Here is a 15518-nt window from a genome sequence, read left to right as displayed (position 1 = left end):
GATCAAGGTGGTGAAGACCCCTTGGAAGATATAAAGTATGTTGATTCTCCATTTATTCTAAAACAACAACAGAAGATAAGTGCGAGAGGCTCACGTAAAAAGAAAAAATATGATAAGTCCTTTAGCTTGGAGGCCATGGTTCTCACTGAGGGGGACCTTGATCAAATTGGGGATATTTTCAGATCTGTGATGAAAGATATTTGGGGACACATCAAAGAGAAATTCCAATCCGTATTGACAAAGATCCAACAAGGCCTCAAAGAATTGTAGGTTCAGGTGAGCCAGGTTCAAGCAAGCATGGTTCAAGTGAGCCAATCTCAAGTGAGTGTGGAACCAACGCCATTAGGCAGTGTGTAGTCTGTTATCCTCCATAATATCCCAAGGCTGAGAAGGGAGACCAAAGGAGCTAACCTCAAACCACTTGGGTTCAGCAGCTAGCCCTGCTAAACTGGAGAGGGATCTCTCTATGAATTCACAACCAATGATGACTCGAATGGGAAAAGATGTTAGGCTAGATAGATTAGGCTCATGTAGGGTTTTGAGTTCTTAGGTTTTGATGCTGGATAAGGGATGAAAACTAGGTAGCTAGGTCAAAGTATCAAACGGTTACAATAGAAAAGATAAAGAGGAGCAAGGTAGCAATGCTTTTGTGATGGATTTAGGGTTGGTCAATGTAGTGTAGTGTTTGAAAGAAGAAAAAGGTCTTAATGATCATGTTGACCATGAATTCATTAAGAAAGAAGGAAAATTACACAAATTTATATTCCCATCAAAACAAAGCTATATGCAAATAATTCTTCTGATAACCTTTAAGGAAAATCATTGAAGAAATAAGATATGGAAAAGAAAGATGTATATCATTCATAAAAAACTATAACAGAGAAAATACATCATCACAAACTCAATGCACATATATTCCTATATAATAGCTGCAAACTTCTCCTTTGATTTCCTGAATAAAGAGTTGAAATACAAGCTACAAGTGTTCTCACGTTTGATGTCCAACCCCTTCTATGATTGAGAAAATGATACATATAGACCAAAATAATATCTCCCTTATTTCATTGGTTGAATCCATGAGTCTAGGAACTTATACATGAGGTGTTCAACCCAAACTCTAATGTCTAGGGAGGTTAAAACAACTCCTTTAAACTTTAACTCAAACTACTCTCATAAATGAGGTGTAAAATTACATAAAAACAGCTTAACAAGCCTATTTACATTTAATTACATAAAACCTAAGAAATTACATCATAAAAGCTTGAATCCAACTGATAAAACTGAGAAAACATTGTTACAGGAAAAAACACAGCGAAATCAGCCGAAGCACAGCGTGCTAGGAGAAAACGCAGCGACTTTAGGAGAACTGATTTTTGAAGGCCTTCCCGAGGTCCAAATTCTGATAGATGGCTCATTGGAAAGATGTGGATGTCTGATGCATGATGGAATCTTAAAGAGCTGAAAAAAGTTACCTCTAGTCCCCCAAAAATTCATTCTCCCAGAGGTACTCTAAAAAACGCAACATGCTCTTCAAGGAGGGCAGAAAGGTGATTTTTAGGTAGTTTTTGGCCATTTCTACCTATCAAAACCTGTTGAAGGTCTGCTCCCAAAGGCTAGATGTGATGTACAAGTCATGAGTAATCCAGATATGAAAACAAAATGTGATTTTTAGCTCCTTATCAAAAGTGCAACGTGGGGAACACTACGTTTTTGGCCCTGTGATTGTCTCAAAAAATTGCCAAAAATTCTAGGTCTTTTACAAAAATAGGGCTCAAATATGGAGAGATATATCTCTAACCATAACACTTTTTAAAAAACTAAGAGAGGTTTTTTTTCTTTGGTATGTTATGAACAAAAAAATCTCTAGTTTTCAAAAATAATTTCCCATTTGTTCAAAATCCAAGTTTGAAGTTGGTCACTCAAAATCGCAGAAGCGAAGCGTGCTATCAACAAAAACACAACGTGGTCTTTGAGATGGTGTATGAGGCCTTTCCTGAGGATTTTTTTGGCTAAAAGTGGTATTTTTGGAAAACTAGGCATGTCTACTACACAATAGAGTCATCACACATTGTAAACACCTGCTCCAGGACACCTAAAAATTCAATCTCCCAAGACTACTCCAGAAGTGCAACAACTCTCCTGTAGAAATTGTATTTTGGGAATTTATCCCCATGTTATAGACATTTTTGTGCCTTGCAGCTATAAGCATGAAATGTCCATAAACCAAGGGATCCTAAGTCCCTAAAGATGTTGTTCCAGCTCCTAAAGAAACAAGGTCAACAAATTACAGCTTCTCACAGAAGTTCTCCACCAGAAACTGCTCAAAACTAGTCAAATCAGGATCAATTCAGATGCTCCACTAGCTGCCTGCGTTGCAAAGCACCCAAATACACTGGCTAGGTGCGTTGCAACGCACTTGAATGCACTACCAGGGTGTGTTGAGCAGGAAATGACAAATGGCAAAGTCATTCAACGAGGTGGAAAGACAATGGAAGCTTCCAGAATCTTCTCCAATGACACTTGCCTCACTAAATTCGACCAGTGATGAGTAAGAGGCTCTCAGTCTCCAAGTGGAAGCAAGAACTGACAAAGAGAAGCCACAAGTCAAAACATCAGCTGACTCATCCTCTTTGCATACATCTATATATGGATCCCTCATCCCAGAGATCCAGAGGCTGGAATTTTGTACTTTGCAGAGAATTGCTGTTGGTTTTGAGATTGAGATTAGTGCATATGGTGATTTATGCTTTGTTGGAGGTGAAGAAGGGATTCCTTTGCTAGGAGGTAGATGCTGGATCGGGACTCACTTGGTTGTATCTCCTCTTGGATCTTCTTACTATATCAATAAAACTATTTGAGTTTCTCCTACATGTTTGTGTATCAATGATGTTTTGTTATATTTGCATGTTTAGCTTAAATCTGATCCAAAGCTATTTATGAATATAAATCTATGTCTTTGTGTAGTTTTCCTCTTCTGTGATCTTGCAGGAACTTGGTGAAGCTGGGTGAGTAAGGGAGCAGGTAGCGGGAAGCAAACAAAGAGGAGAGCGATTGGATCAACAAACTAGCGCAAGACACAGGTTAGTTCATTCTTCCTCTTCATTTACATTTCATAAAGAAGAATACGAAAATAGTTTTCCTTGTTTGTTGCTAAGGCACTGTCACACCTTAGAGTGGGATAGGGGCATTCTGAGTAGATACTTTTCCCAACAACAAATTGGCAACTCCACTGGGGATCGTGTCTAGTTAGTTTATTTGTGTTTCTATTGTTGTTCATCTCATAAACTCAGGAGTGGCGAATCGAACTGCATTTTCCATTTACAAATGCAAAGTAGAGATCTGCTACTCTAGTCCATTCACTGGGCCTGTTTATGATCTGAACAATTGATCCACAAATGCTCTAATAGCCCTTTGTGATAGCTCTTAGTCCTCCTTTAAATCATCCCTCTGATTGTACCTTAATGATTGCTTTTATCTGGCCAAAAACCATAGATTAAACTGCAAACCGTGACCCAGAACCCAGAAGAAATTCTCATTTCTGCTTCATCGCAGGCTCTGTGAAGAGACTCTGCATTTCAGCGCAGTTCCCGAGAGGGCTACCTGCGTTGCAATTCAGTTTCTCTGTGTAGCAGGTGCGTTGATCAGCCTAGCCCTGCCTAGCTGAGGTTCTTTGCTCACTTTTCCAGTTTTTCCTCTGATTTTTGCAGCCTGTTATCAGTATGTGTACCTATCTGAAAACCCCTTTTCTTTGCCTTAATTCCGCCTCAGTTATATAAAAGAAATTGTATTTGTTTTTGTGTATTTGTTACGTCATTTACAGTTTCCCATTGCAAAAGTAAACTGATCATACTGTCGCCCTTAGATCTAGATCTGTCGTAAGTGTCGTTTTGATCTTAGGAGAAAGTTTATTTGTTGTTGACAGTTGATTGCGCTTTTACTTTTGCCTTTGGTTTGAATTTGTGAATTTCTAGTGTCGAAACAAGTGTTTACTTCAAAATCATAAAGTGTCGTAATCGTCTCTACCTTTTTGATTTCGAAAAGAAGCTTGTTTGTGTTTTTCACTTGAAATCGAATTCAAATTTGTACAACAACTTTCTTTTTAGGCATCAATATTAAGAAAGTGAAAAACAAATACATGCACAAGTGCATTTGCATATTGACAGTTTGTATGGCTTGATTTAGGAAAAGTGCATTTACAGTGTGCTCTTTGCTCTTTGAGAAAATATTGTCTTTATTTTCCCCTTGTAGCTAGGATTTTCATTGTTGAAAAGAGATAAAAGCTTGCTTATCATCTTTAGACTGCATTTAGGAATTACATCTACATCTCGTGGTGATCCAAAAAGGCAAACTTCTAAGAAAGATCAACCTAAAATAAACTGAATGAACTTAACAACGCTTTGTAACTTAACGCACAACATAGAGGTCTAGGCTAGAGACGTGTTCCGGCGTCGTAAAGCCTGGTTGGGTGATTCCTCCACTGTGAGACGATAAGTGCCAGTACGGATTGTGCTCCCACGTACCGTCGAGTATATTTTGGGAGACCCCTATAGGCATAAAACCTTTATCCTTAGGAAGCCGTGTCGGCTGCCCTACTGATCGCAATGCACTGAACACAGCATTCGGGAAGATTGACCGCCCGTACCCTAAAAAGTATTCTGCGGTTTTGCGATTGGTTTGGCACACCCTCTACCTAGATCTCCAGAGCAGTCCCTTTCATTCCTTTTCAGACTCCTTAACAAAAAAGGTCCATCTAAGCACTTGTCACTTCAGGCTCATTAAAAATCGAAGGAGACTAGAGTCATCTTTTGTTTTTTCTCGACTCTTTAAAATTGAAAAAACAAGTTGTGTCAAAGCGTGTTAAAATTTATTTTTAACGGAATATTCATACCCTTTTTCCTGCGTTGATCTTTAGGTTGAGAAATGGAGCCTACCAACCAAGGAATTCCCCTTGGTGGAAATCCTAGTCCCTTCTCCTCTTGGGGAGATGTTGGTGCACCCCATATGGCCACATTGTCGCTTCCAGGACTGACAATCGGCTTTCCAGTATGGCTCTTCTCAACCAATGTCGTTCATAACACCACTATTCCTGAGCAGTCGAATCAGCAGTTAGACGAGTCCAGAGTCACCCACCAACCTTCTACTTCCTCTAACTCTTCCTCTCTTCCTTCCTCTTCGCTTGACGGGACTGGTAAAACTAAAAACCAAGTTCCTAAGGAGAAGAAGGAAAAGAAGAAGAAGGAGAAAAAGAAGAAGGAGCCAAAGGCAAATAAGGGAAAACGAGTGTCGTCTAATGAAAATCCACACACAACACCGACCAGGCCTAAATCGCCATGTGTCATTTGTAGAGGAGACCACTTTCACAGAGATTGTCCTTGCATCCCCAGATACTAAGGGACTGGTCTCCTCGTTTGCACAATCCGGTGTCATCAACCTCTGGAGATCATGTTGAAAGTACACCGTCAACTAGTGAAAGTGAAGCCCCAGGATAAAAAGGGAAAGCTAGATTTCCCTGTAGACTATGCGAAGGCGACCATGCCCTCCACCGTTGTCCCTTCTTAGACGAGGCTAAAAGAGTTTTGGATGATCGTCCGGTTTCACCGTCTCGACTTCCTCCTGGATACAAAAAACTCTTGCCAAGTCCGTCACTAGTTGAGAATCCAGCTGGCCCGCTCAAGTGGTCGGCGGAAACGTCTATCATGGAAGATAACCCAACTGAATCCATACCAGACGAAAGTCAAAAGGTCAAGGCGGAAGTTGATTTGGTCTTGCCTTCAGAGGTTTTATCTTCGAATGATACAGTCACTGAAGAGGATAAGGATGACACCGTCCAAATTCTCTTCATCAACACAGACTCCGACGAACACGGGGGCAATCCACCCATTCCTTTATCGCAGGAAGGAAGTTCGTTAGAGCCATACCCGGCCATCTACTCGGTCCCACCTCCAATTAACCTAGTTGTATCCTTCGACTGGAACTAACTAGGCAGACCCCGTTTTCCAGCAAGCATACCATTCCGAATTATCTTTCAAATATACAGAATGGTCATGGCTGGTACCATCATTGATGAGGGGGCTTCTATGAGTATCCTTTCCTCTATTTCTTGGAAAGCGCTTGGTTCGCCATCTCTTTTGCCTGAAATGAGAAATCTGACAGGCTTTGATAAAGGAACCAGTCGACCTTTAGGGATCCTCCCCAATGTGCCCATAACATTGAAAGGGAAGACCGTTCAAATGAACGTGATGGTCGTTCAAGGACCCTTGGATTATAACCTACTCCTTGGACGAGACTATATTTATTGCATGGGAGCCATCGTCTCCTCACTCTTTAGAGTAATGTGTTTTCCACACGAAGGAAGAGTGGTCAAGCTCGTGGACCAGCTTTCATTTCCGGGATCACGCATCGCAAATAGTCATATACCATCCCTAAATGGTCTCTTCACGCAAGAAAGGTCTAAGGTCCCAGTCCATCCTCCCGATGAGCGCGAGTAATCCGGAAGGATATGACTGAAACCTAGGGGGCATGCGTCCTGGTCTGCTTCGGCAGGAAAACTTCGGGTATAGGGTAGGTTTCCACGGGAGAATATGACTAGTCCGTACCCCGTCTGTGATTGGAAGAGGGGTTGTTCTAGAATAAGATTCTCTTGTCAAAGTTATGTGTGTGGCGCTCATTGTCACTCACCTTTGTCTGCTTCGGTAGGCATCGCCAAGGAAGTGTTTTGTTTGCTGTGTGAATAGAACAATCTTTGGATAACCTGTAAGAGGTAGGCCTCTCTCGGTAAAACAAATGTTTTGGCGGAAGTGAAGTAGAGGTAACTTTGAAACTCTGTTTTATACCTGGGGGCATGCAAACCTTTTGGCATGTAAGCGAGGGGCGGCTATTTATTTTTTTAAATTTTTAGGACCTCTAACCCTTTAAACTCGTAGGATTAGTCGTCACCAAACTTGCATAAAGAAAGGATGTGGGGAAAAAATCTAAAAGTTTCCGTTTTTATATGAGACATTCTTATCATATGACTGGATGAATCGAGCAGTTTTAGCACATAGTTCATGCTCGTTAAAAAATAAACACAAGACCGAGCAAGTGTTTCAATCCGCGTTTAAGCTCGTTAAAAAATGAACTATCCTCCGGTAAATAACCACCGTGAATGTAACATTATCAGCCATTAAAGCCTTGGTCATGTTTGCACCGTCACCTCCACTTTTCTATTGGCCGATCATTCACCTCCATTTGATTGTTTACCCATTTTGAGGAACAACTGCGAAGAGTGATTTCACTAGCCATCCTTGTGACGCTGCCGTGCCTGGAAAATTCCAAACCTTACCTGGAATCAGCTGCTACCCTTTTTATCACTCGTTCCTCAAAAGACGAGTCTTCTTTATGCTCTTTTCATTTGACTTGTAAAATATGAAAAGATTGCCGAGTTTTGGCCTTCCAGCACGTTAAAGCGACAGGAAGTGCTATCCCTCCTCTAGATTTTAATCTTTTTGGACCTGAGGGATTATTGCACAAAAAGATCGAGCGCTTGTTTTGTTCGGCTCGTTAAAACTATCGAAATTTCATCCCTTCTGTATTGTTTTATACTTTTTTGGACTTAAGGGATTAGATGACGAAAAAGGAATTCCGGAGTTACCTTTACGTACCTTTTCAGACTCCCTAAAAAGGAAAAGGACCGAGTTATCTTTGTCGTTAAACTCGTTAAAAACATTAATAGCGACAAACTTGTCTTTAGACGAGAACGAGTTTCACTATCGCTAGGCTCGTTAAAACATAGCGATGGGTTTGCCCGAAGGGAAAATTATAGAACAAGCATATGTTATCCTCCTCAAGCTTGACAAAAATAAAGAGGTACTGGTCAGCAATGACTGGGGAAAAATTGGGAAGAAACTCAAAGAATCTTTATTGGTAGCAAGTCGCTCTTGAACATGACACTTCCACTCCGTGCCTGAGTCGGGTTGGGTTGTTTCATTCACCGGTCACATCACCATGGTCTCGCCATACCATCCACTTTTGGGGTAAATGCTACCAATCCATCATATAAGTGTCGCCGACATGTTCAAGAGAAGTCATCCAGAGAAGTCACCCGTGTCCCATCCACTACCATACATTATACTTCATTCTTTCATGACCGCCACCCTGAACCATATATCATCAGATCGTTTTCACCTCCATCAAAATCATTTGCTCCGTTCCGTGTCATTGATGTGGGATACATCAAGGCCCTCCTTTGACGGATCGCTTCTTGTCGACATCAGTTCATTATCCAAGAAGTCGATCTAGGAACACCCCTTTAGTATTTTGAAGCTTGCATGCCTCAATGGCAAGTTTCTCACTTCCGACGACGGGTATACATCAATGACCTTCGACCGAAATATTTTGCGTGGTGTTCGATGCCAAGTCCTTTATTCACACCATGTGAATTGTACTGCAGTACCTTGAGGGTCATTATCATTATCGGTGATTCCTCTCGCGCTTGTTAACAATTTGCATCATTGACTGGTAATCAAGCGATGTCTTTCCATGTTCGACTTCAAAACATTTCTCACATGGATCGACTTGTACTTCGAGTGAAGATCGGACAAGATTGAAGACCCCGGATCTAGTTTCATTCGTCCGGGCTGCGATATATATTCAGGAAAATAAAAACATTGACATGTACAACATTGCAGCAAAGATAATCTTCCTACCAAAAGGATGATGACTTCATCATAATCATTAGTCTACCATCAGACGATTGTCTGTCCTATGTACATAAAAAATGAATTTATAAAGCTGAGCATGGGAATGCCTGCCTCAGCTAGATCATGAAAATAGTATGAAGATGATGTATTGTATTGTATCTTATTACAGGTCTCCTCCCAGCATTGAAAGAACTTCGGATCCTCCTAATAAATCATTTCACCCGATAAACGGCCTCATACTTTAGGGGGCAATTGTTATAGATATTTTTGTGCCTTGCAGCAATAAGCATGAAATTTCCATAAACCAAGGGATCCTAAGTCCCTAAAGATGTTGTTCCAGCTCCTAAAGAAACAAGGTCAACAAATTACAGCTTCTCACAGAAGTTCTCCACCAGAAACTGCTCAAAACTAGTCAAATCAGGATCAATTCAGATGCTCCACTAGCTGCCTGCGTTGCAAAGCACCCAAATACATTGGCTAGGTGCGTTGCAACACACTTGAATGCACTACGAGGGTGCGTTGAGTGGGAAATGACAAATGGCAAAGTCATTCAACGAGGTGGAAAGACAATGGAAGCTTCCAGAATCTTCTCCAATGACACTTGCCTCACTAAATTCGACCAGTGATGAGTAAGAGGCTCTCAGTCTCCAAGTGGAAGCAAGAACTGACAGAGAGAAGCCACAAGTCAAAACATAAGCTGACTCATCCTCTTTGCATACATCTATATATGGATCCCTCATCCCAGAGATCCAGAGGCTGGAATTTTGTACTTTGCAGAGAATTGCTGTTGGTTTTGAGATTGAGATTAGTGCATTGGGTGATTTATGCTTTGTTGGAGGTGAAGAAGGGATTCCTTTGCTGGGAGGTAGATGCTGGATCGGGACTCACTTGGTTGTATCTCCTCTTGGATCTTCTTACTATATCAATAAAACTATTTGAGTTTCTCCTACATGTTTGTGTATCAATGATGTTTTGTTATATTTGCATGTTTAGCTTAAATATGATCCTAAGCTATTTATGAATGTAAATCTATGTCTTTGTGTAGTTTTCCTCTTCTGTGATCTTGCAGGAACTTGGTGAAGCTGGGTGAGTAAGGGAGCAGGTAGCAGGAAGCAAACAAAGAGGAGAGCGATTGGATCAACAAACTAGCGCAAGACACAGGTTAGTTCATTCTTCCTCTTCGTTTACATTTCATAAAGAAGAATACGAAAATAGTTTTCCTTGTTTGTTGCTAAGGCACTGTCACACCTTAGAGTGGGATAGGGGCGTTCTGAGTAGATACTTTTCCCAACAAAAAATTGGTGACTCCACTGGGGATCGTGTCTAGTTAGTTTATTTGTGTTTCTATTGTTGTTCATCTCATAAACTCAGGAGTGGCGAATCGAACTGCATTTGCCATTTACAAATGCAAAGTAGACATCTGCTACTCTAGTCCATTCACTGGGCTTGTTTATGATCTGAACAATTGATCCACAAATGCTCTAATAGCCCTTTGTGATAGCTCTTAGTCCTCCTTTAAATCATCCCTCTGATTGTACCTTAATGATTGCTTTTATCCGGCCAAAAACCATAGATTAAACTACAAACCGTGACCCAGAACCCAGAAGAAATTCTCATTTCTGCTTCAACGCAGGCTCTGTGAAGAGACTCTGCATTTCAGCGCAGTTCCCGAGAGGGCTACCTGCGTTGCAATTCGGTTTCTCTGTGTAGCAGGTGTGTTGATCAGCCTAGCCCTGCCTAGCTGAGGTTCTTTGCTCACTTTTCCAGTTTTTCCTCTGATTTTTGCAGCCTATTATCAGTATGTGTACCTATCTGAAAACCCCTTTTCTTTGCCTTAATTCCGCCTCAGTTATATAAAAGAAACTGTATTTGTTTTTGTGTATTTGTTACGTCATTTACAGTTTCCCATTGCAAAATTAAACTGATCATACTGTCGCCCTTAGATCTAGATCTGTCGTAAGTGTCGTTTTGATCTTAGGAGAAAGTTTATTTGTTGTTGATAGTTGATTGCGCTTTTACTTTTGCCTCTGGTTTGAATTTGTGAATTTCTAGTGTCGAAACAAGTGTTTACATCAAAATCATAAAGTGTCGTAATCGTCTCTACCTTTTTGATTTCGAAAATAAGCTTGTTTGTGTTTTTCACTTGAAATCGAATTCAAATTTGTACAACAATTTTCTTTTTAGGCATCAATATTAAGAAAGTGAAAAACAAATACATGCACAAGTGCATTTGCATATTGACAGTTTGTATGGCTTGATTTAGGAAAAGTGCATTTACAGTGTGCTCTTTGCTCTTTGAGAAAAGATTGTGTCTTTCTTTTCCCCTTGTAGCTAGGATTTTCATTGTTGAAAAGAGATAAAAGCTTGCTTATCATCTTTAGACTGCATTTAGGAATTACATCTACATCTCGTGGTGATCCAAAAAGGCAAACTTCTAAGAAAGATCAACCTAAAATAAACTGAATGAACTTAACAACGCTTTGTAACTTAACGCACAACATAGAGGTCTAGGCTAGAGACGTGTTCCGGCGTTGTAAAGCCTGGTAACTGTTGTCCTCACTGTTGGTTGGGTGATTCCTCCACTGTGAGACGATAAGTGCCAGTACGGATTGTGCTCCCACGTACCGTCGAGTATATATTGGGAGACCCTATAGGCATAAAACCTTTATCCTTAGGAAGCCGTGTCGGCCGCCCTACTCATCGCAATGCACTGAACACAGCATTCGGGAAGATTGATCGCCCGTACCCTAAAAAGTATTCTGCGGTTTTGCGATTGGTTTGGCACACCCTCTACCTAGATCTCCAGAGCAGTCCCTTTCGTTCCTTTTCAGACTCCTTAACAGAAAAGGTCCATCTGAGCACTTGTCACTTCAGGCTCATTAAAAATCGAAGGAGACTAGAGTCATCTTTTGTTTTTTCTCGACTCTTTAAAATTGAAAAAACAAGTTGTGTCAAAGCGTGTTAAAATTTATTTTAAACGGAATATTCATACCCTTTTTCCTGCGTTGATCTTTAGGTTGAGAAATGGAGCCTACCAACCAAGGAATTCCCCTTGGTGGAAATCCTAGTCCCTTCTCCTCTTGGGGAGATGTTGGTGCACCCCATATGGCCACATTATCACTTCCAGGACTGACAATCGGCTTGCCAGTATGGCTCTTCTCAACCAATGTCGTTCATAACACCACTATTCCTGAGCAGTCGAATCAGCAGTTAGACGAGTCCAGAGTCACCCACCAACCTTCTACTTCCTCTAACTCTTCCTCTCTTCCTTCCTCTTCGCTTGACGGGACTGGTAAAACTAAAAGCCAAGTTCCTAAGGAGAAGAAGGAAAAGAAGAAGAAGGAGAAAAAGAAGAAGGAGCCAAAGGCAAATAAGGGAAAACGAGTGTCGTCTAATGAAAATCCACACACAGCACTGACCAGGCCTAAATCGCCATGTGTCATTTGTAGAGGAGACAACTTTCACAGAGATTGTCCTTGCATCCCCCAGATACTAAGGGACTGGTCTCCTCGTTTGCACAATCCGGTGTCATCAACCTCTGGAGATCATGTTGAAAGTACACCGTCAACTAGTGAAAGTGAAGCCCTAGGATAAAAAGGGAAAGCTAGATTTCCCTGTAGACTGTGCGAAGGACATCATGCCCTCCATCGTTGTCCCTTCTTAGACGAGGCTAAAAGAGTTTTGGATGATCGTCCGGTTTCACTGTCTCGACTTCCTCTTGGATACAAAAAACTCTTGCCAAGTCCGTTACTAGTTGAGAATCCAGCTGGCCCGCTCAAGTGGTCGGCTGAAACGTCTATCATGGAAGATAACCCAACTGAATCCATACCAGACGAAAGTCAAAAGGTCGTGGCGGCAGTTGATTCGGTCTTGCCTTCAGAGGTTTTATCTTCGAATGATACAGTCACTGAAGAGGATAAGGATGACACCGTCCAAATTCTCTTCATCAACACAGACTCCGACGAACACGGGGGCAATCCACCCATTCCTTTATCGCAGGAAGGAAGTTCGTCAGAGCCATACCCGGCCATCTACTCGGTCCCACCTCCAAGCAACCTAGTTGTATCCTTCGACTGGAACTAACTAGGCAGACCCCGTTTGCCAGCAAGCATACCATTCCGAATTATCATTCAAATATACAGAATGGTCATGGCTGGTACCATCATTGATGAGGGGGCTTCTTTGAGTATCCTTTCCTCTATTGCTTGGAAAGCGCTTGGTTCGCCATCGCTTTTGCCTGAAATGAGAAATCTGACAGGCTTTGATAAAGGAACCAGTCGACCTTTAGGGATCCTCCCCAATGTGCCCATAACATTGAAAGGGAAGACCGTTCAAATGAACGTGATGGTCATTCAAGGACCCTTGGATTATAACCTACTCCTTGGACGAGACTATATTTATTGCATGGGAGCCATCGTCTCCTCACTCTTTAGAGTAATGTGTTTTCTGCACGAAGGAAGAGTGGTCAAGCTCGTGGACCAGCTTTCATTTCCGGGATCACGCATCGCAAATAGTCATATACCATCCCTAACTGGTCTCTTCACGCAAGAAAGGTCTCAAGTCCTAGTCCGTCCTCCCGATGAGCGCGAGTAATCCGGAAGGATATGACTGAAACCTAGGGGGCATGCGTCCTGGTCTGCTTCGGCAGGAAATCTTCGGGTATAGGGTAGGTTTCTACGGGAGAATATGACTAGTCCGTACCCCGTCCGTGATTGGAAGAGGGGTTGTTCTAGAATAAGATTCTCTTGTCAAAGTTATGTGTGTGGCGCTCGTTGTCACTCACCTTTGTCTGCTTCGGTAGGCATCGCCAAGGAAGTGTTTTGTTTGCTGTGTGAATAGAACAATCTTTGGATAACCTGTAAGAGGTAGGCCTCTCTCGGTAAAACAAATGTTTTGGCGGAAGTGAAGTAGAGGTAACTTTGAAACTCTGTTTTATACCTGGTGGCATGCAAACCTTTTGGCATGTAAGCGAGGGGCGACTATTTATTTTTTTAAATTTTTAGGACCTCTAACCCTTTAAACTCGTAGGATTAGTTGTCACCAAACTTGCATAAAGAAAGGATGTGGGGAAAAAATCTAAAAGTTGCCGTTTTTTTATGAGACATTCTTATCATATGACTGGATGAATCGAGCAGTTTTAGCACATAGTTCATGCTCGTTAAAAAATAAACACAAGACCGAGCAAGTGTTTCAATCTGCGTTTAAGCTCGTTAAAAAATGAACTATCCTCCGGTAAATAACCACCGTGAATGTAACATTATTAGCCATTAAAGCCTTGGTCGTGTTTGCACCGTCACCTCCACTTTTCTATTGGCCGATCATTCACCTCCATTTGATTGTTTACCCATTTTGAGGAACAGCTGCGAAGAGTGATTTCACTAGCCATCCTTGTGACGCTGCCGTGCCTGGAAAATTCCAAACCTTACCTGGAAACAGTTGCTACCCTTTTTATCACTCGTTCCTCAAAAGACGAGTCTTCTTTAAGCTCTTTTCATCTGACTCGTAAAATATGAAAAGATTGCCGAGTTTTGGCCTTCCAGCTCGTTAAAGCGACAGGAAGTGCTATCCCTCCTCTAGATTTTAATCTTTTTGGACCTGAGGGATTATTGCACAAAAAGATCGAGCGCTTGTTTTGTTCGGCTCGTTAAAAATATCGAAATTTCATCCCTTCTGTATTGTTTTATACTTTTTCGGACTTAAGGGATTAGATGACGAAAAAGGAATTTCGAAGTTACCTTTACGTACCTTTTCAGACTCCCTAAAAAGGAAAAGGACCGAGTTATCTTTGTTGTTAAACTCGTTAAAAACATTAATAGCGATAAACTTGTCTTTAGACGAGAACGAGTTTCACTATCGCTAGGCTCGTTAAAACATAGCGATGGGTTTGCCCGAAGGGAAAATTATAGAACAAGCATATGTTATCCTCCTCAAGCTTGACAAAAATAAAGAGGTACTGGTCAGCAATGACTGGGGAAAAATTGGGAAGAAACTCAAAGAATCTTTATTGGTAGCAAGTCGCTCTTGAACATGACACTTCCACTCCGTGCCTGAGTCGGGTTTGGTTGTTTCATTCACCGGTCACATGACCATGGTCTCGCCATACCATCCACTTTTGGGGTAAATGCTACCAATCCATCATATAAGTGTCGCCGACATGTTCAAGAGAAGTCATCCAGAGAAGTCACCCGTGTCCCATCCACTACCATACATTATACTTCATTCTTTCATGACCGCCACCCTGAACCATATATCATCAGATCGTTTTCACCTCCATCAAAATCATTTGATCCGTTCCGTGTCATTGATGTGGGATACATCAAGGCCCTCCTTTGACGGATCGCTTCTTGTCGACATCAGCTCATTATCCAAGAAGTCGATCTAGGAACACCCCTTTAGTACTTTGAAGCTTGCATGCCTCAATGGCAAGTTTCTCACTTCCGACGACGGGTATACATCAATGACCTTCGACCGAAATATTTTGCGTGGTGTTCGATGCCAAGTCCTTTATTCACACCTCGTGAATTGTATTGCATTACCTTGAGGGTCATTATCATTATCGGTGATTCCTCTCACGCTTGTTAACAATTTGCATCATTGACTGGTAATCAAGCGATGTCTTTCCATGTTCGACTTCAAAACATTTCTCACATGGATCGACTTGTACTTCGAGTGAAGATCGGACGAGATTGAAGACCCCGGATCTAGTTTCATTCGTCCGGGCTGCGATATATATTCAGGAAAAATAAAAACATTGACATGTACAACATTGCAGCACAGATAATCATCCTACCAAAAGGATGATGACTTCATCATAATCATTAGTCTACCATCAGACGATTG

Source organism: Pinus tabuliformis, chromosome 1_1 (assembly GCF_031772625.1).
Source record: "Pinus tabuliformis cultivar Carrire ecotype Pingquan chromosome 1_1, CPIR1, whole genome shotgun sequence".
NCBI lineage: Eukaryota > Viridiplantae > Streptophyta > Pinopsida > Pinales > Pinaceae > Pinus > Pinus tabuliformis.
Note: the sequence above shows the minus strand (reverse complement) of the source record.